General features: G+C 44.4%; 3 long non-coding RNA genes across 3 annotated transcripts; 2 read left to right on the top strand and 1 right to left on the bottom strand.

Moving 5' to 3' along the window:
* Positions 1–2664: 2664 nt before the first annotated feature.
* Positions 2665–4121, top strand: LOC135816653 (uncharacterized). Its single transcript, XR_010553434.1, has 3 exons — positions 2665–2971; positions 3064–3234; positions 3775–4121. It is a non-coding gene; the product is annotated as an uncharacterized LOC135816653 (long non-coding RNA).
* A 10825-nt stretch (positions 4122–14946) lies between these two features.
* On the bottom strand, positions 14947–17020 carry LOC135816652 (uncharacterized). Its single transcript, XR_010553433.1, has 3 exons — positions 16664–17020; positions 16401–16571; positions 14947–15634 (listed from the first exon to the last, which is right to left on the bottom strand). It is a non-coding gene; the product is annotated as an uncharacterized LOC135816652 (long non-coding RNA).
* Positions 17021–20769: 3749 nt separating this feature from the next.
* Positions 20770–22519, top strand: LOC135817956 (uncharacterized). The gene is made up of 2 exons (XR_010553600.1): positions 20770–21274; positions 22191–22519. It is a non-coding gene; the product is annotated as an uncharacterized LOC135817956 (long non-coding RNA).
* The last annotated feature ends 4799 nt before the right edge of the window (positions 22520–27318 follow it).

Genomic DNA, 27318 nt, shown 5'->3' with positions numbered 1-27318 from the left:
ATATTTCACTCCTTAGGGCTATATTGACTGCACATTTCAGCATAATTGTATTTCGCTAGCTAGGCTGTTCATTACGAATCATTAGCCCTCCACTGTCTGCGATCTCAACCCTACAGCCTCCCATTATAATGGAACTCCCTTCAATTTAGACTACGTCTTTGGGAAATCCTCAAATATATAATAATAATAACCAGTTAATAATAACAAACTTAGAAGTTGCGACTTCGGCGGTAATAGTCATGAACAATCAACTTCAGTTAATAATAATAATAATAAATAATAAAATATTTGACTGCTTCGGGGTTGCGCAGTTGAACGGTGCCTAGTGCAGCTTTGTCACTGCATGAGAAGGTGGTGGTGCAACGGTTGTGCAATCATAAAACCGGGATTCATGAGGTTATCGTTCTGGAATTTGAAATACGGACTGTTTGTCGTAATAAATCTAATGACTTCGTACTTGGTCAGCATAGGAAATAAAAACCTCGTAAAAGATCTCGGCTTCGTCTCGGTCTTTTACTCGGCTTTTATTCCCGTAGCTATGCAGTAACGTCTGGCGCTAGCCAGGGTCCACACAGCTTTAATTTGGTGTTTGTTTGTTTGTTTGTGTGTTTGTGTCACGCCTGGCGCTATCCCGTGTCTGTCCCGTACCGTCTTGTCGCCTGGCCGAGTCGCCTGCTTTGTTTCGCCCTCACACAAAGTCTCATTTAGGGTTCCCAGTAAAAAGGCAACATTGCCTGTTGGGAAATCCCTAACAAGATAATAAATAATAAATAATAATAATAATAATACCGTACCAGCAAAGACAGCTGGGAACAATACTTTTATTTGTTTGTGCCATCGACATGCCTGGCGCTATCCCACTAGCAGAGGTATATTATGTATCAGATTGCGACGACCAGGAGTAGGCACCGGCGGATAATGCTAGTTAAATGTGGAAATTGTGCTACTAGCACTGCTAGTTATTTGGAGCGATTGAGCTAGTTATGATGCTAGCAGTGCTGATAGTGCTACAAAATGGCTATACTTGCGGTGGGAAATAATGACTTCCCTGTGCAGTCACTCGGAGTATGGCAGTATCGCAGGGCGAACACAGTGAAAGAAAGCTTACTTTTTCATTACATTGGTACAGAGCCCAGAGGGCTGCCAGCGTCCCAGGGAGCACCAGTGTGTCTCTCTGCGCTCTAAAAATAGTGCTACTTTTCACTGTGCACTGTGGTGCCAACAGATTGGACGTAGTGCTACTTTCACACATCGATTGTGCTAGACAAGGTCACATTTGGAGACTTTATGCTAGGGCTTCCCACATGGGTCATTATGCTATTTATTCTGCTAGCATTATCCGCCGGTGCCTACCAGGAGGCTCTAAGGCTGCGTTTACACGACAACGCTGGGGGCGAAAACGCAACGAAATCCTTTCGGATCCACGGTTCATTTACACGGTACGGGGAGCAAAACGTAAAAGTTGTACACCAAAACGGAAGAAAACCAAAACGCTGGCCAAGGACTAGGTGGAAGAATTTGAAAACGGAAATGTTGTGCCGGATAAATTTGGGTGTGTAAACAGTCGAAACGGTGTGCTGGCCTTGTTTTCCGTCACGTTTGTTTCGTTAACGTTTTCGGCCGTTTACACGGATCCGACAATCCAAAAAAATGTTTTTACAATTTTCGTCATGTGACGTGTGTTGTCGTGACTCGTGTGCCTGTTTTCAAACATTACTTGAGTGTGATTGGTGCTTCCACGGCAACACTTGGCACTTGACAAACTTTGGCGGATTCTTTGCTCTCGTATAGACGCTTGAAAACGATACAAACGGAGACCACTTCGGATCGGCTTTGATCGTGTAAACGTACGAAAACGAAAGAAGAAATGCGGGACTGAAAACGGAAAACTGGCCGTGCGTTGTCGTGTAAACGCAGCCTAAGTAGTGGCTGCAAATCAGGGAGTAGTACAATATTATATATACCGTATTGTACTACTCCCTGCTGCAAATGACCGATATCAAGAGTACATAATATAACCCCCCGTTATGTACTCTTGCCGATATCCGTCACTTGCAGCTCTGCATCAGAGACCTGTAGCTGGCCTGAAGAGTTGTAAAATTACTCCTTCGTAGCCGGGCGAGTCAGAGCGAGGGCGATTCACGGCTTGGTCAAAAAACTGTCGGCCTGGAGGTATATTTATCAAGAGTACATAACTACACAGACTACACACTGTGTAGTTATGTACTCTTGCTATTATGTATCAGATTGCAACGACCAGGAGGGCCTAGGGCGCGTTCAGACTACCGATAAAAAGTGACGGAATGGAAAAGTTGCCAAGGTGATTTGATCACGTGACGTTACTGGCACGTTACCGGCGGAAAAGTAATAATTATTAGTTTTACTGCCGCGGCTGCTGCGGCAGTAAAGTTTTCCCGGCAGTAAAAAAGTGCTCAGGCTGCATGCGCGCTGTGAAAAAGGGAAAATCCCTTCTCAGCGCCGCGGTGAGAGGTGGAAACGTACGTACCGGTAACGTTACTTTGTTTAGAAAAGCGATCCTGTCAGCTTTTTCCATAGGGGCTGTTAAGTGATGACGTCACAGTTCCTTCGATACGCATAGCAACGATCCCACTGGGGACAAACAAAAGTAGCGTCGTCTCCACCGAACCAGTTGTCAGTGGCAACATATTGGAATCGAGTACATTTCTTCGTTTCTTCTTTGCTGTTTTCAGTGAGTGTTTTGTTTTCTCTTTGTCCTTGATCTCGACGGTGTTGTCGTGCTCATTACCTTACTGAGACGTCTCTTGTGACTGTAGCCAGTGTCACGGAGGATTTTATTGGCGTGACGAGGTAGATCGCCGAGATCGAGCGTGAAAAACGCTCTGCATTAGTAGCTCCTGTAGAATGTCTTCTGGGATGGCGTATCCATGGTCAACAAAGCCACGGTGCAAGACAGCATAAGCGATCGTGTAAACGATGTGAACTCCAAAAGGTAAGCTCCTGAACAAGTGGAAAGATATGTGTATTTACAAACTCTCTCTTCATCCATCGATTGCCGCTATGCATTGCATTTTGTCTTCACAGATAATCTGGGCAAATAAATTATATTGTGACTGGAGAGTGCAATCGTGCTTGGGACCCATCCCAATGTCATCACATGGCTGTGGTGACTAGTGTATACCTGTACCTGGGAGAGTTTTCCTCAACTGAGACGGAGTGTAGGTGGATGGATTATGAGAAATGCGAAGATGTGGAGTAAGTTGTGTCGAAGAAATGTGTAATAAATAAAATTTACAATTTACACTCAAACATACACTGTACATGTACATGTAACATCATGATAATGATTCCATCTTCATATCTCCGCAACAGGTACGCCATACGCGCCGAATACATTGTGTGTGTGTGCACGCGCGCGCTTGTGTGCGCGCGTACATGCACACACTCTCATGCGTGGCTGAGTTGGCCGGATGAACAGACCACGCATTTGGACGAGGTGTCCGTCATGTCATTGGAATGTTGTACTTTATCACTTTATTCCAAAATAGTATGTCTTGCCCCTGTCAAATGGAGTTTGTGTCTATGCTCAACGGGTATCGGGCCACGGCGCCACACTGCAATCAGCGCTGGAATTAAAATAGCACTTCATGGATCATTAATTTGTAACTAATTTCCTTTGCGTTTACATGTACTTTGTTGAGCCCGTGGTTTCATTTCTGTGTTCTGTTATGATTGGCCTCTGGAAATAACTGGAGTGGATGTCATTTTTGTCATATGTGATGGCTTGTGCAACAGGTTCAAGGCTAGATGCACTTCACATTCGGCGTGCGATCTTGGCGTCTGGGACCTGATAACGTCTTGGTTGGATGGGTAATCAAGGATGATACTACTCGGCACACCAATGTACATGTCAATGTAATTTTTACTTTTTCAGAGCTGCACTATTTACGACGAATGTGTCTGTTAGAGAGGAAATAAATAGTATTCACATTCACAAACAAGTCCCACTTATTGTTTCTGTCCGTAAAAGGAAATTGCAATTTTTTGGTCATATTGTTCGTTCCGGCTGTTTGTCATTGACTGTTCTTCAGGGTTGTGTTGCTGGAGGTCGTGGCCGAGGCAGGCCCAGAATGTCTTGGCTTGATAATGGACTGCACTTGACGTGCAGTCCCTGCTCGCTGCTGCACACGATCGATTTTTATGGCGATCGCTTGTTCATACTTGCTCTGTGACGCCCCGACGGCCATGGGCTTGTGATGATGACTATTTACGTCTTGATGCTTACTTCGGTGCTAGCGTGTTTCCCCCGGATTATTTCTATCATCATGCATGTTCTTGGGCTGAGCGAGCACATGCACGAGTGTGCAGCTATAACCCCGTGTACCTTTGGTTACACTTTGTTCTGCAATACATGTACCTTGTAACAGTATGTGCTTGCACTGCTTTGTGTGGCCTGTGTATTTCAGGACTGTTCTGTGCATTAGACCCAGGTTAGTTTGGTTGCCGGATGATCTCTTGTTGCATCGCTTGCGTTTTGTATTCATCAATTTTTGGGCTTGAGAATTGAGCTGTTCCCAATATCAAAACATCATGCTGGTGCTCTGTGTTTCGAATATCGACTGTCCGAGCAGTCACGATTCATTACCAGAACGGTCAATGCTGTATTCTCTTGACGTGTTTGTCTTTTTGTGTTTTCGCCGGGGGAATTAGCGGTGACGTTGCACATAGAACGGCAGTGTTGCATCACTTGACGACTCTGCCTCTGCATCTGACTTAATGTCCCCAGGATCTGGTGCACACCAGACAGTCACTTCCTGTAAACACGCAAACAGCAAAAGAAGAGATCCCGCAAATCAGGAAAAACCATTGTGGAAAATATCGAGTAGATCATACACCATTCAATAATCTGGAGTAATTATTACAGTGAGACAAACGCTTCAGTGCTCTCTCTCCATCCTTCCAAAATACCCTGTAACAATTCCCTAGAATTATTTTATTTTATATTCTCAGGACATCATTCTGAACATAACTTCTTCCATGGGTCTTCAATCACCACGGAGGGCGAGAATATATCTAAGTCATGCAGTTTACGGGAGGTGCGAGCTGTCATGGATATAGAAGCTGATATTATTGTGCCAGCGTGAGGGCAGAGACAGAAAGAAGACACTGATTTCTTGAACAACTCACCTACATAATTATAATCGAATCCACAGGGAGCGCTCGTACTTTGATCCATCAAGACGCGAAGAATCTTCAAAGCACTCTCAAACACGGAGTTTTACAGTGGGCAGCCAATTTCACAACCATCATGAAGGCCCTCGACGACTACAGGAGATTTGTAGAGGAAAGGACAAGGAGTAAAGAGCGACAACAATCGCTTGAAGAAAAAGCAAACAAAAACTGCTCTCTCTCCAGTCATTTAGATGCTGTTGCCTTTGACAACTGGTTCCATCCAGAGGACGCGACTTTTGTTTGTCCCCAGTGCTCTCCGTTGCTATGCGTATCGAAGGGGCCGTGACGTCACACTTAACAGCCCCATTGTGTTCACATGGCAGAAAAAACGACACCGCTATGCTACGTAAGTTTCTACGTAAGGTGCTCGATACTTCACTTAGGCTACGTAAGTTTCTACGTAAGGTGCTCGGTATTAGATCTACCAACGCGTGGTAGCCGCATGCTGTGCACGTGCACGGCAGACATTGTGTTGCATGCAGTGCAGTCCGTTTTCGGATGTGCATGCGCGAGGAACTTCCTTCTTTGGAACTGCTTCTTGCATGAGCTGTTTCGGATATTTCGTGTCCTGGCTTATTTCGCTTCGGCTCTGCTGAGACCTCTTTTCACGGAATATTACTCAATGACAGGTGAGTTGACCAGTTCCCTTTGATTCTTTTGCTTGTGTTGACTCTTTCATTTACGAAAAGTGTGCTGATTTTAGGTGGAATACAATAAAATTAATAAATGGAAAAGCTGACAGGATCTCTTTTCTATATTATTAACTTTTCTGCTGTCGAGGCCTCCTTTTACGGGATACTCAATGACAGGTGATCTCTGAATTGACCAGCTTCCTTCGATTCATTTGCTTATGCTCACCCTTTCATTTACGGAAACGTGTGCTGATGTTATTCGGATTTAGATCCATTCGTATCTCTTTGCCCTTGCCAACAGTGTGCGAAGAACGCGAGTTCACCTTCTTGACGGTAAGGCTTATGTTGCTGCTGAGGCTTAGATGTGTTGTCGAAATACTCATGTTCATTGTACATTGGTACGTTACAAGTAAGGCACTGGTCATGATTACTTCCGGCATTCCGTGCTCCGATCATAGGGTAGAATCTGAATCAGTGGCATAGCATCGTTGGCAGTTCCCAATCTGGAGGGAAAAGTTCAAGGACGCATTGGCCGAGTACTAGTATGCAAACTAAATTCGCATATCAGGGAAAATCTCCATTATGGAGAGGTTCATGCATTCAGTGACTTGTTTGCTTCATACGAAACAAGCCAATGGGTGCAGTCTCGTCTCGTGAAAATCTCGTACGATCGGATTTGTTTACTCGAGCCTGGGCTGTTTGATTTGTGAGTAGCGCCGAGATTGCACTGCCCCAAATAAAGTTGCGTGCCGGTAGAGCATGAATTACGATCTGCAATCTGTTTGTAGTACCTGCAAGAATGTGCTGTACCGTAAAGTACCGCCAGAGCGCCCCACCATCTCATCCTTTCGTGGTCGTATTGTGGAGGTGGTCTGCTGTCTGTAGGTCATACGACATGAACCTTGTACACATATTGCACGTTTTGCAGTCAATCTGTACCTTCAAGATCAAGAGGACACAAGCTCCACACAAAAACCTGCCAAGTGTGACCTTAGTACACTAAGATTCTCACATCGTACACACTTCGTTGCACTCTGCCATACGATTTTCCTTTCTCTGGCTGTAAAATCAAGGTGGGGCGCTCTCGCGAGACGGGGCGCTCTGGCGGTACTTTACGGTACATGTATCGTATTTTCTCTGTTGTTGTTTCAGTTGCCGTCATGTTGCTAAAGAAAGGTTCAGTGACTCATTTCTTTCATAAAAGACGAGTCAATGGTTTGGTCTGGCTTCGAATCTTTCGCTGTAGAAGAAATCTATTCGTGTCTCTATTGGAGAAATAATTATTGTATTCACTCGTTATAAAATAGGGTTAAGACAAACTCACAGAGCAAATGCCATCGGTCCCTTGATGTTCGTCCTAAAGAGGTTTGACTGAATATCATTCATACTCCCCCAAAGTCGTGTAACATGTTCTTATTATGGAGTGCCTTGTTTATCTCTCAGTACCTCCAACCATATATCCTTGCCCCCTATATCCTCAGGATCAGTGTAGTTGTTGGAACGACGTGTTGGACTCAGCAATGTATTTGTTTACATTTTAATACATGTTTATTGTTCCTACTTTGCTGTGTTGTTTTAGACAATCGTGGACTTGTAACACTTTGAAGTCATTGAACTGCTTCCAAAGGTTTTATAGACATCAACAGGATTACGATTTCACTACAATATGATGCCGGATGACCTTATCACGACAACCCATGATTACAATTATAAACACAGAATCAACAAAAACATCTGCGGCACGCACCTTGTTACAATTCTCAAGTAAATGTGATTTAGGGTGTGGACACCTGGATTTTCTGAAAGACAAGACAATTTTATGACAGAGTCATGAAATTCTGCAACATCCACAGAATGACCTGCGTATAAAAAAAGTATCACCGCCACTACCCATATGATTCCCCTGCAGAAGAACATGAATACATGTATGCAAGACTAGTTCCATTTTCTGCAAGAAAAGGCTTGCACATCAATGCGTATATTTAGAAAAGCGATCCTGTCAGCTTTTCTATTATTGTGTTCACATGGCAAGAAAAACGACACCGCTATGCTACGTAAGTTTCTACGTAAGGTGCTCGGTAATTCACTTAGGCTACGTAAGTCTCTACGTAAGGTGCTCGGTATTAGATCTACCAACGGGTGGTAGCCGCGTGCGGTGCACGTGCACGGCAGACATTGTGTTGCAGTGCAGTACTGCAGTCCGTGTTCGAACGTTCGGATGTGCATGCGCGAGGAACTTCCTTCTGGAACTGCTTCTTGTATGAGCTGTTTCGGATATTTCGTCTCCTGGCCTGGCTTATTTCGTTTCGGCGCTGCTGAGACCTCCTTTCGGGGAATATTACTCAATGACAGGTGAGTTGACCAGTTCCCTTGGATTATTTGCTTGTGTTGACTCTTTCATTTACGAAAAGTGTGCTGAATTTGGGCGGAATGCAATAAAATTAATAATGGAAAAGCTGACAGGATCTCTTTGTTTCCTTCGATTCATTTGCTTATACTCACCCTTTCATTTACGGAAACGTGTGCTGATTTTATTCGGATTTAGATCCATTTTTATCTCTTTGCCCTTGGCTACAGTGTGCGAAGAGCGCGAGTTCACCTTCTTGACGGTAAGGCTTATGTTAGATGTGTTGTCGAAATACTCGTATTCGTTGTACATTGGTACGTTACAAGTAAGGCACTGGTCAGTGACATACTATCGTTGGCAGTTCCCAATCTGGAGGGAAAGGTTCAAGGACCCATTGACCGAGTTTGCAAAATATATTCGCATATCAGGGAAAATCTCCATTGTGGAGAGGATCAGTAACTTGTTTGCTTCCTACGAAACAAGCCAATGGGTGCAGTCTCGTATCGTGAAGATCTTGTACTTGTAAGTTGTATGATTGGATTTGTTTACTGGAGTCTGGGCTGTTTGATTTATTATTTGTGAGTACCGCCGAGATTGCACTGCCCCAAATAAAGTTTCGTGCCGCCAAAGCAAGAATTACGATCTGCAAACTGTTTGAAGTACATGTACCTGCAAGAATGTGCTGTACATGTATCGTACTTTCTCTGTTGCTGTTTCAGTTGCCGTCATGTTTCTAAAGAAAGGTTCAGTAGAGAGGTTCTGCAAAACGAAAATTCGAACGAAGTTTCGCGACAGTCCTTGCGAAAGTGTGTACGATTTTTGCGTTCTGCACATTTTCGTAGTTTGTGCGGGCCAAGTGCACGTACGCCATGACCCGATCTCACGAATTTTCCTACGACACTTCATTTCGCGTTCCCTGCAAGTTTCGCGTCCAAAGTTGCGAAAGTTCGTGCGAAGTTTCGCACTTCATGACGTAGAACGAAAGTTTGTACGCGTTTTCGTTTTGCAGAAACTCTCTAGTGACTCATTTGTTTCATATGAGACGAGTCAATGAGTTGGTGTGGCTTAGAATCATCTTTCGCTGTAGAAGAAATCTATTCGTATGTCTATTGGAGAAATAATTGTATTCACTGGTTATAAATAGGTTAAGACAAACTCACAGAATAAAATACCATCGGTCCCTTGGTGTTCGTCCTAAAGAGGTTCGACTGGATATCATTCATACTCACCAAAAGATGTGTAAGATTTTATTATTATGGAGTGCCTTGTTTATCTCTCAGTACCTCCAACCATAGCCTTGCCCCTTTTATCCTCAAGATCAGTGTAGTTGTTGGAAGGAGGTGTCGGACTCAGCAATGTATTTGTTTACATTTTAATACACTTTTATTGTTCCTCTTTTGCTGTGTTGTTTTAGAAAATCGTGGACTAACAGTTTGAAGTCATTGAACTACTTCCAAAAGTTGTATCGACATCAACAGGATTACGATTTCAGTGCAATATAATGCAGGATGACCTTATCACGAAAACCCATGATTATAAACCATTATAAACACAGAATCAACAAAAACATCTGCGACACGCACCTGGTTACATTTCTCAAATAAATCTGATCGAGGGTGGGGAGATCTGAAATATCTGAAAGGCAAGACAATTTTATGACAGGGTCATGAAATCCTGCTACAGCAACATGCACAGAATGACCTCCGTATAAAAAAAGTATCACCACGGTCCACCACTACGTACTCACATGTTTCCCCGCAGAAGAACATGCATTTTGCCATTTTCTGCAAGAAAAGGCTTGCACATCAATGCGTATTAATACGGTATTGATCTCTTGATATGATGTGAAGGTCATCATTTAGGCTGTGTTTACATGAGAAATTTCAACCCGGGTCGAGTTCAGCCCGGGTTGAAAGTCTGTACGATAGACAAAAGAGGTGAGCGTTTACATGAAGACAGTTGACCCGGGTCAAATACTGATATGCCGCCAAAAGTCCACTTCTACACGAATCTACAGTTCCGTATAGTCACGTGAATCTGTTCGCGCGAAATTTGCATGTGCAGTGCCGTTCAAACCTGGCGCGAGATACGCACGGAAGTACGTTTGTACGATTTTCTTGACCCGGGTTGATTTCAACCCTCCCCTTGGGGGGAGGGTTGAAATCAACCCGGGGCGAAATTTCAACCCGGGTCAAGCGCAATGCGTCATGTAAACGCGCCATTCATTTTGTGCACATGGCGGGTTGAAATCTGACCCGGGTCGAACTCAACCCGGGTTGAAACGCTTCATGTAAACACAGCCTTAGTTTAAATTTACATATTGAGATAGGGCATTCCATTGATTGGTGACAGAAAAAACAAAAGAAATTATAGCAATAAAAACTGCTTTATGGCAGTTTTATAAAAAAAGTTATTGTGTTCTAGTCCATGGACCCCGTCTAAAAAGTAAGAAATTAACGAAATGTGATAGCCGAAAATTAAAATTTCACACAAAACCTCACAATAATCACACACAGGTGTACATATACAATGTATCATTTTATCAGTCATTACGTATGAGATTAAAAAAAAAAAAAAAAACAATAATCACACACAGAATGAAAAGCTACATGTAGAAGACCTTTTCCCCCGTGATCCTCTTTCCTATGCATGCATGACATGCATGTTGCCAATTGTTTGTGCAGTACAAGTTTAGGGTTGAAAGCAGCATTTCAAGTGCTGTGATTGTTGTGAGGTTTTGTGTGAAATTTTAATTTTCGGCTATCACATTTCGTTAATTTCTTACTTTTTAGACGGGGTCCATGGACTAGAACACAATAACTTTTTTTATAAAACTGCCATAAAGCAGTTTTTATTGCTATAATATACTACGGTATTGAATTTTATATGATACACGTACATAGGGGCTCCCGTAAGAAGACCATAGGTCTGTGGGAAACACCCTAGTAAAATAAAATAATAATAATAATAGCATGTAGAGGCGCTACATGTAGGCCATCATTTATTTGGGCATTCCATTGGTGACACAATTATATCCTTTAGCCAAAAAAACAAAAGAAATTATAGCAATAAAAACTGCTTTATGGCAGTTTTCTAAAAAAAGTTATTGTGTTCTAGTCCATGGACCCCGTCTAAAAAGTAAGAAATTAACGAAATGTGATAGCCGAAAATTAAAATTTCACACAAAACCTCACAATAATCACACACAGAATGCGAGACGACCTTTTCCCCTCGTGGTCCTCTTTCATATGCATGTACTTGTACAAGTACAAGTGTCGGAATAAACAAGTGTTGAAAGTGTCGTGATTATTGTGAGGTTTTGTGTGAAATTTTAATTTTCGGCTATCACATTTCGTTAATTTCTTACTTTTTAGATGGGGTCCATGGACTAGAACACAATAACTTTTTTTAGAAAACTGCCATAAAGCAGTTTTTATTGCTATAATCTGTAGTGTGAATGTCCTTCACGGTTTATCGGCATTCACGGTTTGACGGGGTTCACGGTAGTCTGAACGCGCCCTTATAGTGGCTGCAAATGACCGATATCCGTCACTTGCAGCTCTGCATCAGAGACCTGTAGCTGGCCTGAAGAGTTGTAAAATTACTCCTTCGTAGCCCGGGGGAGTCAGAGCGAGGGCGATTCACGGCTTGGTCAAAAAACTGTCGGCCTGGAACGTAAACCAGTCGGGGAGATGTCCTATCTAGGACATCGCACTCTGAATGAGTCTGATTGGTTACCTGTCCCAGAGTTGTCATGGAAGCGTCGGTCGCGCACACGCGATGAAAAGAAGTGTTGCGTGAGCATTTCTGAATGTATGTGGAGGATGCACGATCGTAATGGCGATGGATTTCTTTCCGAATTGGTCAAGTTTGAGGGAATAGGCGGAGAATATCAGACATCGGCGGGGATTGAGGTAGTGTATATTCGATTCGCCATCGAATACCCGACCGAATGGCCGTTTTCGTTTGGGGATTTCATGTGGGGTTTCTCGTAGCCACGCGGCGCTTCTTTGGAAACGATTGGTTCTAATTATTTTGAATGTTTTGCCTATGGAATGTTTCTTCACGCCCGTGCGTTCATTTCGCCCCAAACCTGGCCATGCAGAGGAGGAAGACGAGGTAATCATGCAGTTTAGGGTCCCAAATTATTTCGCACTTTCCCAGTGTTCAGTGTACTGTCACACGCGTTTTCAGTGTACTTTCACATCATGAACTATTATTTTCATGAAAACCGAGGACAGATCAGACTGGGTACTGCTGCAGGTGAACACTGCGGAGCAGGGAGCCGAACGTGTTGTCTTCCGCGCGAACTCTCTGTCTCCACACGAACTCGCAGAGGTACGTCGGGAACAACTCTCGCGAGGTGCCGAAGTTGCGCTTCAGCTGGCGCTTGGCCCGCATCCACATGTTTTCCACGTTGTTGGTGTGGATCGTTCGGTCGTCCGGATCAACAAAGTTGTCGTTGTGGACGACGACATCGTGCTGGTATACGCCACCGTCGATGTTCCTGATCTGCGCGTATGCGGCCCAGCCGTCAGAGATGATGCGTGAACCAGGCAGAATCCACAGGAAACAAAACTTTGACAAAGGAAACAAAACTTTCACACGAGAAAAGAAGAAGCATAGTGAAAGTACACTGAAAACGCGTGTGACAGTACACTGAACACTGGGAAAGTGCGAAATAATTTGGGACCCTAAACTGCATGATTACCGAAGAGGAGGCAGCAAGCGCTAGGCCCGTAAATTACTGCTTGGAAGATATTATTTGGCCAAAGCTTGCTGTTGGCGTTTTTGATTTCTTGGATACGACAGCTCTTGGCTAAAACTGGACCTTGGACGGTCTTTCTTGGATATCAACCCAGGACGTGGTGGTCATGGACGTATCGCCATCGCTTTCAGCCAGATCCTTCTGCTGCCTGAAACCAATGGCGAAAGTAAAAACTTTATCGCAGCAGCAGCTACTGCTCTGGTGAAAGTGCGAACACAAATAATTGCTTCGCCAATCCTCTTGTGCACTTGCAATTTTCAATGCGAGCAAACGATTCGCTTGCCAGTTCCTTTGTCCAGGCGTACTCCACAACGAGGAAAATAAAATTCGTGAAGGCAAGAGGCAAGATACGAATCTCGACTCGCTTGAGGCAAGCCGCCAGGAGAACGACAACTTTTGAGACGAAAGGCCTTCGTTGCGTTTGTTTTGAGTGCGACATGTTCATCTTCCTCGGACGCGACACAAAGTTTTGAGTCACGTGTCACGATTACTATGGGAACAGCATAGTATGTATCAGGGAGTAGTACAATACCGGTATTGTACTACTCCTTGTATGTATGCTGGGGCATGCTGGGTTCCGTGATGTCCTATCTTAGGCCAAGTAAAAAAAAACCCCGGTTTATCGTCCCCGCCCGCCCCATTTTTCGAGGCCGCCCGGAATTTATTTTTATTTTTTAAATCTAGAATTTTGCCAAAAAGCTTGATTTTTTACGTCGGCTAAGGCTTGAAAACACAGCTTCGTCAACATGTTCCCTTTATGACTGACTATTGGTTACTGTCCTGACTGGTTCTTTCCCTTCTGCAGCTTTCTATCATTTATCTGGTGGTCTGTGTGAACCAAACAGTATTGGGGTTTGTGTCTTATGAGTGGAGTGACAATCTGTCGATCCAAAGATTTTGCATGTAATTGTTTATGTACATATAACTAGTTAACTGTCACAGTATAGCATTGTGTATTCCATACACTACCACTACTGTATTCTGTTGCAGATTGTTGCACATGATGTGTCATTGTTTACCAAGAACAGGGGCTGTTAAGTGTGACGTCACGGCCCCTTCGATACGCATAGCAACGAAGAGCACTGGGGACAAACAAAAGTCGCGTCCTCTGGATGGAACCAGATGTCAAGGGTAACAGCATCTAAATGACTGGAGAGAAAGCTTTTCTTTGCTTTTTCTTCAAGCGATTGTTGTCGCTCTTTACTCCTTGTTATTTCCTCTACAAATCTCCTGTAGTCGTCGAGGGCCTTCATAATGGCTGTGTAATTGGCTGCCCACTGTAAAACTCCGTGTTTGAGAGTGCTTTGAAGATTCTTCGCGTCCTGATGGATCAAAGTACGAGCGCTCCCTGTGGATTCGATTATATGTAGGTGAGTTGTTCAAGAAATCAGTGTCTTCTTTCTGTTTCTGCCCTCACGCTGGCACAATATCAGCCTCTATATCCATGACAGCTCACGCCTCCCGTAAACTGCATGGCTTAGATATATTCTCGCCCGTGATTGAAGACCCATGGAAGAAGTTATTATGTTCAGAATGATGTCCTGAGAATATAAAATAAAATAATTCTAGGGAATTGTTACTGGGTACAGTCAGACCTCGCATAACCGTACACATCCGTTTTCGACAAAAATATCCGGTTAGGCGAGGGAACCGGATAATCGAACACACATACTGTATGTATGCATGGCATATGCTGTAAATCGGTGACCAACGATTTTCTTCCGGATGGCGAGGGATCCGGATAAATGAGGACCGGATAAGCGAGATCTGACTGTACTAGTATTTTGGAAGGATGGAGAGAGAGAGAGAGAGAGAGAGAGAGAGAGAGAGAGGGCACTGTTTGAAGTGTTTGTCTCACTGTAATTACTCCAGATTATTGAATGGTGTATGATCTACTCGATATTTTCCACAATGGGTTTTCCTGATTTGCGGGATCTCTTCTTTTGCTGTTTGCGTGTTTACAGGAAGTGACTGTCTGGTGTGTATCCGCACCAGATCCTGGGGAAATGAAGTCAGATGCAGAGGCAGGGTCGTCCAGTGATGCAACACTGCCGTTCTATGTGCAACGTCACCGCTAATTCCCCCGGCGAAAACACAAAAAGACAAACACGTGAAGAGACTACAGTATTGACCGTTCTGGTAATGAATCGTGACTGCTCGGACAGTCGATAATCGAAACACAGAGCACCAGCATTATGTTTACATATTGGGAACCACACGCCAGCTCAATTCTCAAGCCCAAAAATTGATGAATACAAAACACAGAGCGACGCAACAAGAGATCATCCGGCAACCAAACCAACCTGGGTCTAATGCACTGAATAGTCCTGAAATACGCAGGCCACACAAAGCAGTGCAAGCACATACTGTTACAAGGTACATGTATTGCAGAACAAAGTGTAACCAAAGATACACAGGGTTATAGCTGCACACTCGTGCATGTGCTCGCTCAGCCCAAGAACACGCATGATGATAGAAATAATCCGGGGGAAACACGCTAGTACCGAAGTAAGCATCAAGACGTAAATAGTATAGCTCTGAAAAATTAAAAATTACATTGACATGTACATTGATGTGCCGAGTAGTATCATCCTTGATTACCCATCCAACCAAGACGTTATCAGGTCCCAGACGCCGAGATCACATGCCGAATGTGAAGTGCATCTAGCCTTGAACCTGTTGCACAAGGCACACACATAAAAATGACATCCACTCCGATTATTTCCAGAAGCCAATCATAACAGAACACAGAAATGAAACCACGGGCTCAACAAAGTAAACGCAAAGGAAATTAGTTAAAATAATTAGTGGTGTGCACGGGTAGTCGGGTACCCGTGCTACCCGTGAGGACCTCGGGTAGACGGGTACCGAATCGTACCCGAAAACCCGAAGTCGCAGATGACATCATGTAGAAAGAGTAGAGAGAGGTCTACAGTGCACGTGTACAAATAATTCACGCATGTCTACCCAGTGTGTAAGGGGAGGGGCCGGTGTGCATTGTGGTCTTACCATGGAAACATTACCCGATCGGGTACCCGTGCTACCCGACTCAGCCCTAAAAATAATCCATGAAGTGCTATTTTAATTCCAGCGCTGAATGCAGTTTGGCGTCATGGCCCGATACCCGCTGAGCATAGACACAAACTCCATTTGACAGGGGCAAGACATACTATTTTGGAATAAGAAAGTACAGCATTCCAATGACATGACGGACACCTCGTGCAAATGCGTGGTCTGTTCATCCGGCCAACTCGGCCACGCATGAGAGTGTGTGCATGTACGCGCGCACGTGCACACACACCATGTATTCGGTGCGTATGGCGTACCTGTTGCGGAGATATGAAGATGGAATCATTATCATGATGTTACATGTACATGTACAGTGTATGTTTGAGTGTAAAATAAATTTTATTTTATTACACATTTCTTCGACACAACTTACTCCACATCTTCGCATTTCTCATAATCCATCCACCTACACTCCGTCTCAGTTGAGGAAAACTCTCCCAGGTATACACTAGTCATCACAGCCATGTGATGGCATTGCCATTGGGATGGGTCCCAAGCACGATTGCACTCTCCAGTTACAATATAATTTATTTGTCCAGATTATCTGTGAAGACAAAATGCAATGCATAGCGGCAATCGATGGATGAAGAGAGAGTTTGTAAATACACATATCTTTCCACTTGTCCAGGAGCTTACCTTTTGGAGTTCACATCGTTTACACGATCTCTTATGCTGTCTTGCACCTTGGCTTTGTTGACCATGGATACGCCATCCTAGAAGACATTCTACAGGAGCTACTAATGCAGAGCATTTTTCACACTCGATCTCGGCGATCTACCTCGTCACGCCAATAAAATCCTCCGTGACACTGGCTACAGTCACAAGAGACGTCTCAGTAAGGTAATGAGCACGACAACACCGTCGAGATCAAGGACAAAGAGAAAACAAAACACTCACTGAAAACAGCAAAGAAGAAACGAAGAAATGTACACGATTCCTATATGTTGCCACTGACAACTGGTTCGATGGAGACGACGCTACTTTTGTTTGTCCCCAGTGGGATCGTTGCTATGCGTATCGAAGGAACTGTGACGTCATCACTTAACAGCCCCATATATTATACCAAGAGTAGATAAGGCCAAGTAAAAAAAAAAGCTAGATGATCGTCCCCGTCCGCCCCAGTTTTTGTCAGCGCCCCAAGAAATATTTTATTTTTTAAATCGTGAGTTTTACTATATGGACCACATACTACTAGTATATCACAACGTCAGTATCGATCTGCTGAAGAAAGAAAAAGAAAAAAAGAAAAAAAAAGAAAAAAAGAGAAAAAAAACCTTGATGTTGTTGTGTACACCAGGGAGTCGTCAAATACGGTATTTGACGACTCCCTGGTGTACACTGTGTGCATGAGAGGGTAAAAAGTAAAAAAATAAAAATAAAATCCTCCCGCCCTCCCCGATTTTTCCAAAAAAAAGGACGATGTAGAAGAGAAAAGGACATATGGATACGAGTTAAGAGTAACTCTCCATCACTGTAACATGATACTTTATACAGTCAGAAAGTGCGATCATCTAGTAATTTTTTTTACTCGGCCTAAACATTTTTATCTACTCTTGATTATACTAGTCTGTAGCATGCATCAAAAAATAAAAAATAAAAATAAAATCCGCCCTCCCCGATTTTTGTGAAAAAAAGGACGATAAACTGGGATTTTATTTTACTTGGCCTTAAAGGGGAACTCCACGAAAAAATGAAACTTTGATAGCCTGTAGAGTTTCGGGCGCTGAGTCGAATGGTCTTGGTCCGAAGTCTCTACGACGAAGCGTTCTTGAGATATTTCACTTTGAAATTGCAAAAACGGGGGCCGCGCCCTGACGTCATGCGGCCATTTGGTTACATCATCACGGGCTGCCTACGTCATTGTGGCAAAGTCGTTTCTCTTCGCCAGTCTACAACAGTACAAGCACTAATTTAGAAAAGCGATCCTGTCAGCTTTTCTATTATTGTGTTCACATGGCAGAAAAAACGACACCGCTATGCTACGTAAGTTTCTACGTAAGGTGCTCGGTACTTCACTTAGGCTACGTAAGTTTCTACGTAAGGTGCTCGGTATTAGATCTACCAACGGGTGGTAGCCGCGTGCTGTGCACGTGCACGGCAGACATTGTGTTGCATGCAGTGCATGCAGTCCGTTTTCGGATGTGCATGCGCGAGGAACTTCCTTCTTTGGAACTGCTTCTTGCATGAGCTGTTTCGGATATTTCGTGTCCTGGCTTATTTCGCTTCGGCTCTGCTGAGACCTCTTTTCACGGAATATTACTCAATGACAGGTGAGTTGACCAGTTCCCTTTGATTCATTTGCTTGTGTTGACTCTTTCATTTACGAAAAGTGTGCTGATTTTAGGTGGAATACAATAAATAATGGAAAAGCTGACAGGATATCTTTTCTAAATTTAGCTTTTCTGCTGTCGAGGCCTCCTTTTACGGAATACTCAATGACAGGTGATCTCTGAGTTGACCAGTTTCCTTCGATTCATTTGCTTATGCTCACCCTTTCATTTACGGAAACGCGTGCTGATTTTATTCGGATTTAGATCCATTCGTATCTCTTTGCCCTTGCCAACAGTGTGCGAAGAACGCGAGTTCACCTTCTTGACGGTAAGGCTCACATTGTATGTTGCTGCTGAGGCTTAGATAAAGATATTATTATTATTATTATTATGTGTTGTCGAAATACTCAAGTTCATTGTACATTGGTACGTTACAAGTAAGGCACTGGCCATGATTGCTTCCGGCATTCCGTGCCCCGATCATAGGGTAGAATCTGAATTTTGCAGTGGCATAGCATCGTTGGCAGTTCCCAATCTGTAGGGGAAGGTTCAAGGACGCATTGGCCGAGTACTAGTATGCAAAATAAATTCGCATATCAGGGAAAATCTCCATTATGGAGAGGTTCATGCATTCAGTGACTTGTTTGCTTCATACGAAACAAGCCAATGGGTGCAGTCTCGTCTCGTGAAAATCTCGTACCATTGGATTTGTTTACTCGAGCCTGGGCTGTTTGATTTGTGAGTAGCGCCGAGATTGCACTGCCCCAAATAAAGTTGCGTGCCGGTAGAGCAAGAATTACGATCTGCAATCTGTTTGTTGTACCTGCAAGAATGTGCTGTACATGTATCGTATTTTCTCTGTTGTTGTTTCAGTTGCCGTCATGTTGCTAAAGAAAGGTTCAGTGACTCATTTGTTTCATAAAAGACGAGTCAATGGTTTGGTCTGGCTTAGAATCTTTCGCTGTAGAAGAAATCTATTCGTGTCTCTATTGGAGAAATAATTGTATTCACTCGTTATAAAATAGGGTTAAGACAAACTCACAGAGCAAATGCCATCGGTCCCTTGATGTTCGTCCTAAAGAGGTTTGACTGGATATCATTCATACTCCCCCAAAGTCGTGTAACATGTTATTATTATGGAGTGCCTTGTTTATCTCTCAGTACCTCCAACCATATATCCTTGCCCCTTATATCCTCAGGATCAGTGTAGTTGTTGGAACGAGGTGTCTGGCTCAGCAATGTATTTGTTTACATTTTAATACATGTTTATTGTTCCTACTTTGCTGTGTTGTTTTAGACAATCGTGGACTTGTAACACTTTGAAGTCATTGAACTGCTTCCAAAAGTTTTATCGACATCAACAGGATTACGATTTCACTACAATATGATGCCGGATGACCTTATCACGACAACCCATGACTACAATTATAAACACAGAATCAACAAAAACATCTGCGGCGCGCACCTGGTTACAATTCTCATGTAAATGTGATTTAGGGTGTGGACATCTGAATTTTCTGAAAGACAAGACAATTTTATGACAGTCATGAAATTCTGCAACATCCACGGAATGACCTGCGTATAAAAAAGGTATCACCGCCACTGCACTACCCATTATTGATTCCCATGCAGAAGAACCTGAATACAGTGTACATGTACGCAAGACTAGTTCCATTTTCTGCAAGAAAAGGCTTGCACATCAATGCGTATAAATACGGTATTGAATTTGATAATGATACACGTACATGTACATAGGGGCTCCCGTAAGAAGACCATAGGTCTGTGCGAAACACCCTAGTAAAATAAAATAATAATAACATGCAGAGGCGCTACATTTTGGCCATCATTAATTTTAGGGCATTCCATTGGTGACACAATTATAGGTTCTGATCGGTGGAATATGCTGCCTTCCACTGTTCGCGCTTATCGCCCATTTGTTCGTTCATGCTTAACCTTTCTAGGGGCTCCGTAAGAAGACCATAGGTCTGTGGGAAACACCCTAGTAAAATAAATAAAATAATAATATCCTTTAGCCAAAAAAACAAAAGAAATTATAGCAATAAAAACTGCTTTATGGCAGTTTTCTAAAAAAACGTTATTGTGTTCTAGTCCATGGACCCCGTCTAAAAAGTAAGAAATTAACGAAATGTGATAGCCGAAAATTAAAATTTCACACAAAACCTCACAATAATCACACACAGGATGCGAGACGACCTTTTCCCCTCGTGGACCGTGGTCCTCTTTCATATGCAAGCATGTTGGCGCAGTACATGTACGTGTACAAGTACAAGTGTCGGAATAAACAAGTGTTGAAAGCCGTACTATTAGATCTTCAACTTCAAGTGTCGTGATTATTGTGAGGTTTTGTGTGAAATTTTAATTTTCGGCTATCACATTTCGTTAATTTCTTACTTTTTAGACGGGGTCCATGGACTAGAACACAATAACGTTTTTTTAGAAAACTGCCATAAAGCAGTTTTTATTGCTATAATTTTAGTTGGTATTTCAAGGGAAGATGGGCGATTCCGAACAATCCTCTGTCCCCAGCAATGAAGGCAGCGATGCTGAGGCCAGTGAGGACGACCAACAGCCCACCGCCGCGTATGGTTGGGGCAGGGAGCCCAGATACTCTGCTGAGGAGCTGCCATCGCGTGTAACAAATGTGGAGGAAGAAGATGCGTCAGCAGCTGCGTCCGACAGAAGACGAGTAGCTTGGCCACCAGAATCTCGATTCGTTTGGGACTCCGACTGGTGCGAGCGTGGACAAAAGTGTATAGCCATGCCCAGCCCGCGGGAATGATTTTGCTGGTAGGATGCTGCCGTCGCTGTCGACAAGACGGCCCAAGGTTTCTTGCGCAGCGGACCTCGCAGATTACGAGATCGTATCCTTGCATTAGGCTGTGCTCATCACTGCTCTTCGAGGTTATCTCGACATGCAGAAGCCGCCAATGCCAGTGACAGAAGAGTCTGACATTAGGTAAGCCTCAATTAGTTTGCCTTGACTTGTCTTGTGAGGATCGCGTATCAGCATGATACACTTATTCTTATTTTTTGGGGGAAATTTATTGTTGTCAGGCGCACTACAGTAGGCGTCGCACCAGAAAGACATTGTACTGGTAGTTATCACAAGTTTCATGCATGACACAAACAAATTTCTCTTTGCTCCGAGTATGTCTTGACTTATCTTGTGAGGATCGATGCGCGTAATGTTTTGTGTGTAACTAATTATTGTTGTCAGGCATAGCACGAACAACGTTGTTCTGTACTATAGACCGTGCTATCACAAGTTTTCATGCATGACTCACAATAATTTTGTCTTTGTCATTTTCCCTTGGATTGGTACAAGATCTACAAAGTATGGTAGGTAGTGTTCTGTTGGTGAAGAGAGCACTGCACACAGTTTATGAGCACCATGGGTGCATTTGATCACACCCGAACCCATTCTTTATCGTTTCAAGCGATAGACTTTGTCAATAAACTCGTTTTCTAGTATACCATGGCATGCAACGTACAAGCGTGGGGTCAAGAAAGCGTACACCAAAATAATGCACAAATTCTGGCAGGAGAGTAAGAAATCTGTACTTTCTGACCAAGACATCTCTGTACTAGTAGGTAATCGAACGCGTCCTAATCAGTATTCATCCCAATGGCATTGGAATTCAATTTGAAATCAGCAATTATGGTAAATTCTACAAGACCCTCCATCTTTGTACCAGTGGACACTAAATTAGTATGGCGCGCACTGAAAGAGCAGGTAGGTACCGGTAGGTGCAATACAGCGCATATGTAGAGTAAATGAGTATTTGACTATAATAATTATTACGGTACAGCAATGTGGTATGTGTACAAGCACTCATCATACACATTCCATATGACATTCTGTGTTTGTGTAGATCTCTACGCTATGCGGCACACAGGCAGTACACACTATGTACACGGCAAATTGGGCAAGCACGTTCGTTGTCGTCTTCCAGCCTGCGTTGTGAATACCATCAGGCAAAGATATCCAAATCCTGCACCACCTCAGCCTTCTCAGGAGGCTTCCACCTGGAATTTGGCAGAGAAACACGCTTCTCCAAGGCAGGAACATGGAGGTTGCCATTTGCAACCGCTACCACCTCACACATGAGCTTGTCAACATACTCATAGCTCTTTCTGTCGTATAATTTTCTATTTGGCCACAGTCTTCTTTATGCTTTGAGAACTGGACTTTATACCTTCCTATCGCGGTCTTTTTGGTTGTGCTGTGGCGACGGTTGACATTGACGTCGTCAAGAGCTGCGAGATGTGCGTGTCCAATCATCTCCAGAAATGAGAAACGAATGCGTTTGAGAATGTAGTTTGGCATGACACTGTGATATACCTGCATGGCAAAAAGAATGTGGAGAAAACACACTTGCTTAGACAATATACTGCTGTATGAGAAAATGGAAACTTCACCGTACAGGACGACTCTTGTTCTCAATTGCATTGTTCGTTTCATTCCCTGTGTTGCCCATAAGAGACGGGAGCAAAAATGTTGCAGCAGATGTTTGTTGTCTTCTGGCGTGGAGTGGCGGCGTCATTAGATGTACACAGGTCATAGTCATTTCACTAAGTATACCACTACTACAGCATTATGTACTATCCTTAGGCTAGCGTGCGTGCGAGTGAGTTTGAGTATGTGGGTGCGTATGTGTGTGTGTTGTTGTGTTTGTGTGTGTGCACGCACACGCACGCGCGCGCATGTGGGTGATGGTGTGAGTGCATGTGTATAATATGTGTAGTTCCCACTGTATTCCTTGCACAATAGGTCTTCACTTACTTTTCTTTCGCATACAACCAGAACCCATTCCTTGTTCGAAATTAGATTTTTTTTGGCCTGGTGATCCCGCAAGCGTGGAACTCGGAGTGTAATATATTTTTGTTTCACTTTACTTGCACTATTCCAAGGCTGTCCAGACTTCTAACAACTGCTCTGAGTGATATGGTATTCATGCAACCATGCCTAGAAGTAGGGTAGCTGTTATAAATAGAGACATATCCACGCAATCAACTTACACTGGTTCAGTTTGGCAGGATTGGTGAGACAGTTCGTCGTGCATGCTGCCTGCACATCGCAAGCAAACAGTTCTGTAACCTTCGTACTTGCTGGGGGTCTGTCTGTTTGCGTCCCAGTTGATGACAGATGTGCACAGTTTGAGTACTGGTATGCGCAAAGTTACTGGGGTAATATCGTTCATCAGCTAGCTGCAGTCGGAGTTGATGGGGTGATGTACTCTTCTGATCCTGATGGGACGTATCTCGCCCTGCTTTCTCAGTTGCAGCTTGTTGAGTTCGCTTTGCTGGAGGCTCACGGCTCGGAGGGCACTGGTACACTGATGAGGGCTTTCCTGGACGGCGTACTCGTCAAAACTCAGCTCTCAAGTCCCTCTGGATCATAAATGCAGCGAGCAAACATAGCTCGTGCTGCGAAAATAGGCTTGAAATTTTCACGACGCATTGCAACATCTCGGCGCTTTGCCAGGTCTCCATCCTTTGGGAATTTGAGAAAACTAACCCCAGGAGGATGATGTGATACTGGCACAATCAACAACACAACAATTTGGCATTGCAGCGGCTCAGGCGACTTGGCAAACTACTTTCTGAAGTGACTTTCGTCCTGAAGAAAGTGAGATTCAAAATCCAAGTATTTTCGCACATTGCCACAATGACGTCACACATACATTGGTATGGGGCGTGGCTAAAATTGAAATATCTCAAGAACGCTTTCTCGTAGAGACTTCGGACCAAGACCATTCGACTCAGCGCCCGAAACTCTACAGGCTATCAAATTTTCATTTTTTCGTGGAGTTCCCCTTTAAAGGGGAAGTTAAGGCAAAAATCAAAATTTCACCAGTTGTAGTCTTCGGGGTGCGGAGTCGAATGGTCTTGGTCCGAGAAAGCTGAGACGCTCCCTTCCTACTTGAATCCCAATCGAACTCGCGCACTTCCACCGAAACTGGGTGACTGCGCCCTACGAGATGGGGATTTGTATGCAAAATGTCACTAAAAGCGCCATTTCGTTCTTATAAAAGCACGGATGACCGCGATTGGCCCATATGTTGTAGTCCTTTGGACGCTGAGTCGACTGGTTTCGGTCCGAAAAGGCTGCGATGCAGCGTTCGCCCCTAATTCCCAATCGAACATGGTTGAACAAGCGGTCACGTGCTCCTGCGTACACCAGTCACCTGGTCACCGTGCCTGCAGGGTACAACCAAGAGTAGATAAACAAGAGTGTGCAACTCCGGATCTCTCCTGCACAATCTGCAGATACCCCGCGCCCACGGCGGAATTTTTTGTTTACGTCACCTTTTTTCAGAGAAACGCGGCTTTGCCGCAGAGCAGTGTGAGAGCACGTGCTGGGCACCGACCTTGTAGTGTAAAGCCCAGCCAAGTGCACGAGGGAAAACTCTCCAAAAGGCTCGCAGCGCGTGCGTCGTCGAAAAGATTACGTCAACAAAAAATTCCGCCGTGGGCCAATCCATCCGGAGTTGCACACTCTTGTTTATCTACTCTTGGTACAACTTACAGCCTGTTTTGACCTTTTTTGGGTGCAGTCCTGTCACTCGAGTTGAACCTTGGTGTGAAAGTTGTCGCCTGCTGGCGTGGTGACCAGGTGATTTTGGCACCCAGGAGCACGTGACCGCTTGTTCAACCATGTTCGATTGGGAATAAAGGAGGAACGCTGCATCGCAGCCTTTTCGGACCAAAACCAGTCGACTCAGCGTCCAAAAGACTACAACATATGGGCCAATCGCGGTCATCCGTGCTTTTATAAGAACGAAATGGCGCTTTTAGTGACATTTTGCATACAAATCCCCATCTCGTAGGGCGCAGTCACCCAGTTTCGGTGGAAGTGCGCGAGTTCGATTGGGATTCAGGTAGGAAGGGAGCGTCTCAGCTTTCTCGGACCAAGACCATTCGACTCAGCACCCCGAAGACTACAACTGGTGAAATTTTGATTTTTGCCTTAACTTCCCCTTTAAGTAGGACATCACCAGGACTGGTAAACGTGGGAGGATCTGCCGACACAGTTCACCTGGTTCACACGCCTGACCTGGCATGCTGCCTTGCGTGAAAGGAACATTTTTCCGAAAGCAAGCTTCTTCTCCAAAATTCGAAATTTCTTTCCAAAAAATGCCGTCGTCCTTGACCTCGAAGCTGAATGTTGTTAGGATAGAAAATTAGCGAAGATGTAGCCAACCCATTCTGGCAAGCCGTGTGCCCTCTGGATATGCAGTTGTTCGCCATGGTCAACAATCTTCTTCTCCTTCCACGGTTCGTACTTTCACTTTCCTGACCACGAATACGAGCGGTACCCATGCTCAGGTTAGTGTTTATTTGTCTGTCTATGCACATACATGTAATACAATGTACTGTTCGTGCTGCAGGCACTGGCTGATCAAGGAAATAGAGGAAGCAGCCAGCTTTCTTTGAATTCTCGTGCTTTCAACAAAAATATGTACACACTTTCCTTGGCTCCTCTTTCCCACCGCCACCATGCATGCACAATCGAGCTTGCTTTAATGCCCTGCAGTGCAGAATGCTCCCACCACCGCAACTACCACCGCCGCCACCACTACCAGCAGCAGCAGCACCACCACCGCCACCACCACCTCCACCACCACCACCACACCACCACTGTGACCACCACCACACCGCCACCACTACCATCACCGTGACCACCACTATAGAAGCATTGCCGTGCACGGCACGTCTGCAAGAGAAAATAATGGTATGCCAGTGCTGTCCTGCAGTGCAGAATGCTCCCACCACCGCAACTACCACCGCCGCCACCACTACCAGCAGCAGCACCACCACCACCACCACCGCCACCACCACCGCCACCACCACCTCCACCACCACCACCACACCACCACCACCACCACACCACCACTGTGACCACCACCACCACCACACCGCCACCACTGCCATCACCGTGACCACCACTATAGAAGCATTGCCGTGCACGGCACGTCTGCAAGAGAAAATAATAGTATGCCAGTGCTGTAATGCCCTGCAGTGCAGTATGCTCCCGCCACCACCACCACCACTAACGTTATGGAAGCATTGTCACGCACTGTACATCGATCCACAAGAGAAAATAATGCCAGTGACTTACTAGCACCTCCATGCTGCATGCGGACCTGGACACAGCACTGTTCCCTCTGCAGGAAAGGGGCGGGGGGGGGGGGGGTGTATTTCAGTGTCCCTGCCTGAAGTAATAATGACTACATGACATGATATCCAGCTAACTTTGCCAGTAACGAACGACCCTTGATCGGGCATGAGAAAAGTGTTGGTATTTGGGAGTTGTCGTCATTCACGGGGTTGAAAATATACGGCTATATTGTTACTAGGTCTGAAGATAGTGTCACTATCCGTGCGTTGTTATACCCGTGGTTGACTGCAGATACGTTTGGATTATTCTATGAGTATATGAAGGGTATACGTTAAATATTTTCCTGAGGACATAGCACGAGGAAATTATGGGGAATGCAGTACATGTATAGAATGGTGCAATCCATTTCTCCCAGGGCACTTTCCCAAGACTCCTTCCAATATTCACTCTTGGCGCGACCCTTGTGAACTGAGCGGGGTGTATCGTTGAATATACCCCTCTCAGAACGTCTACTGATTGGCTGAAATCGCCCAATTCATACCGTTCCATGGATGTCAGGGAGTCGTAGCACCCAAGGAAACAACACGAGATCATGATACCCAAAATGATGTACTGTAAAAGCGGAAATTTTCAGTGGTGTTTTATTTTCGGTAACTTTGGTGCCGACAATTTTTACCGAAAAAATGCACCGAACTTTTTCGGTACTACTTAGTGGTACTAGCACCCTTACCTGGAAAGCGGGTATTACCGAAAATTTCCCTCCACCGAATCGCTGATTTTGGAGAATTCCGAAAATATTACACCACCGAAAATTTCTGCTTTTACAGTACACAGATTGGATCCATAGAGATTCTACATGATCTGTGGTTTATGCAACT

This window comes from Sycon ciliatum, chromosome 5, assembly GCF_964019385.1.
Source record: "Sycon ciliatum chromosome 5, ocSycCili1.1, whole genome shotgun sequence".
Lineage (NCBI taxonomy): Eukaryota > Metazoa > Porifera > Calcarea > Leucosolenida > Sycettidae > Sycon > Sycon ciliatum.
This window is presented reverse-complemented; position numbering and strand designations above follow the sequence as displayed.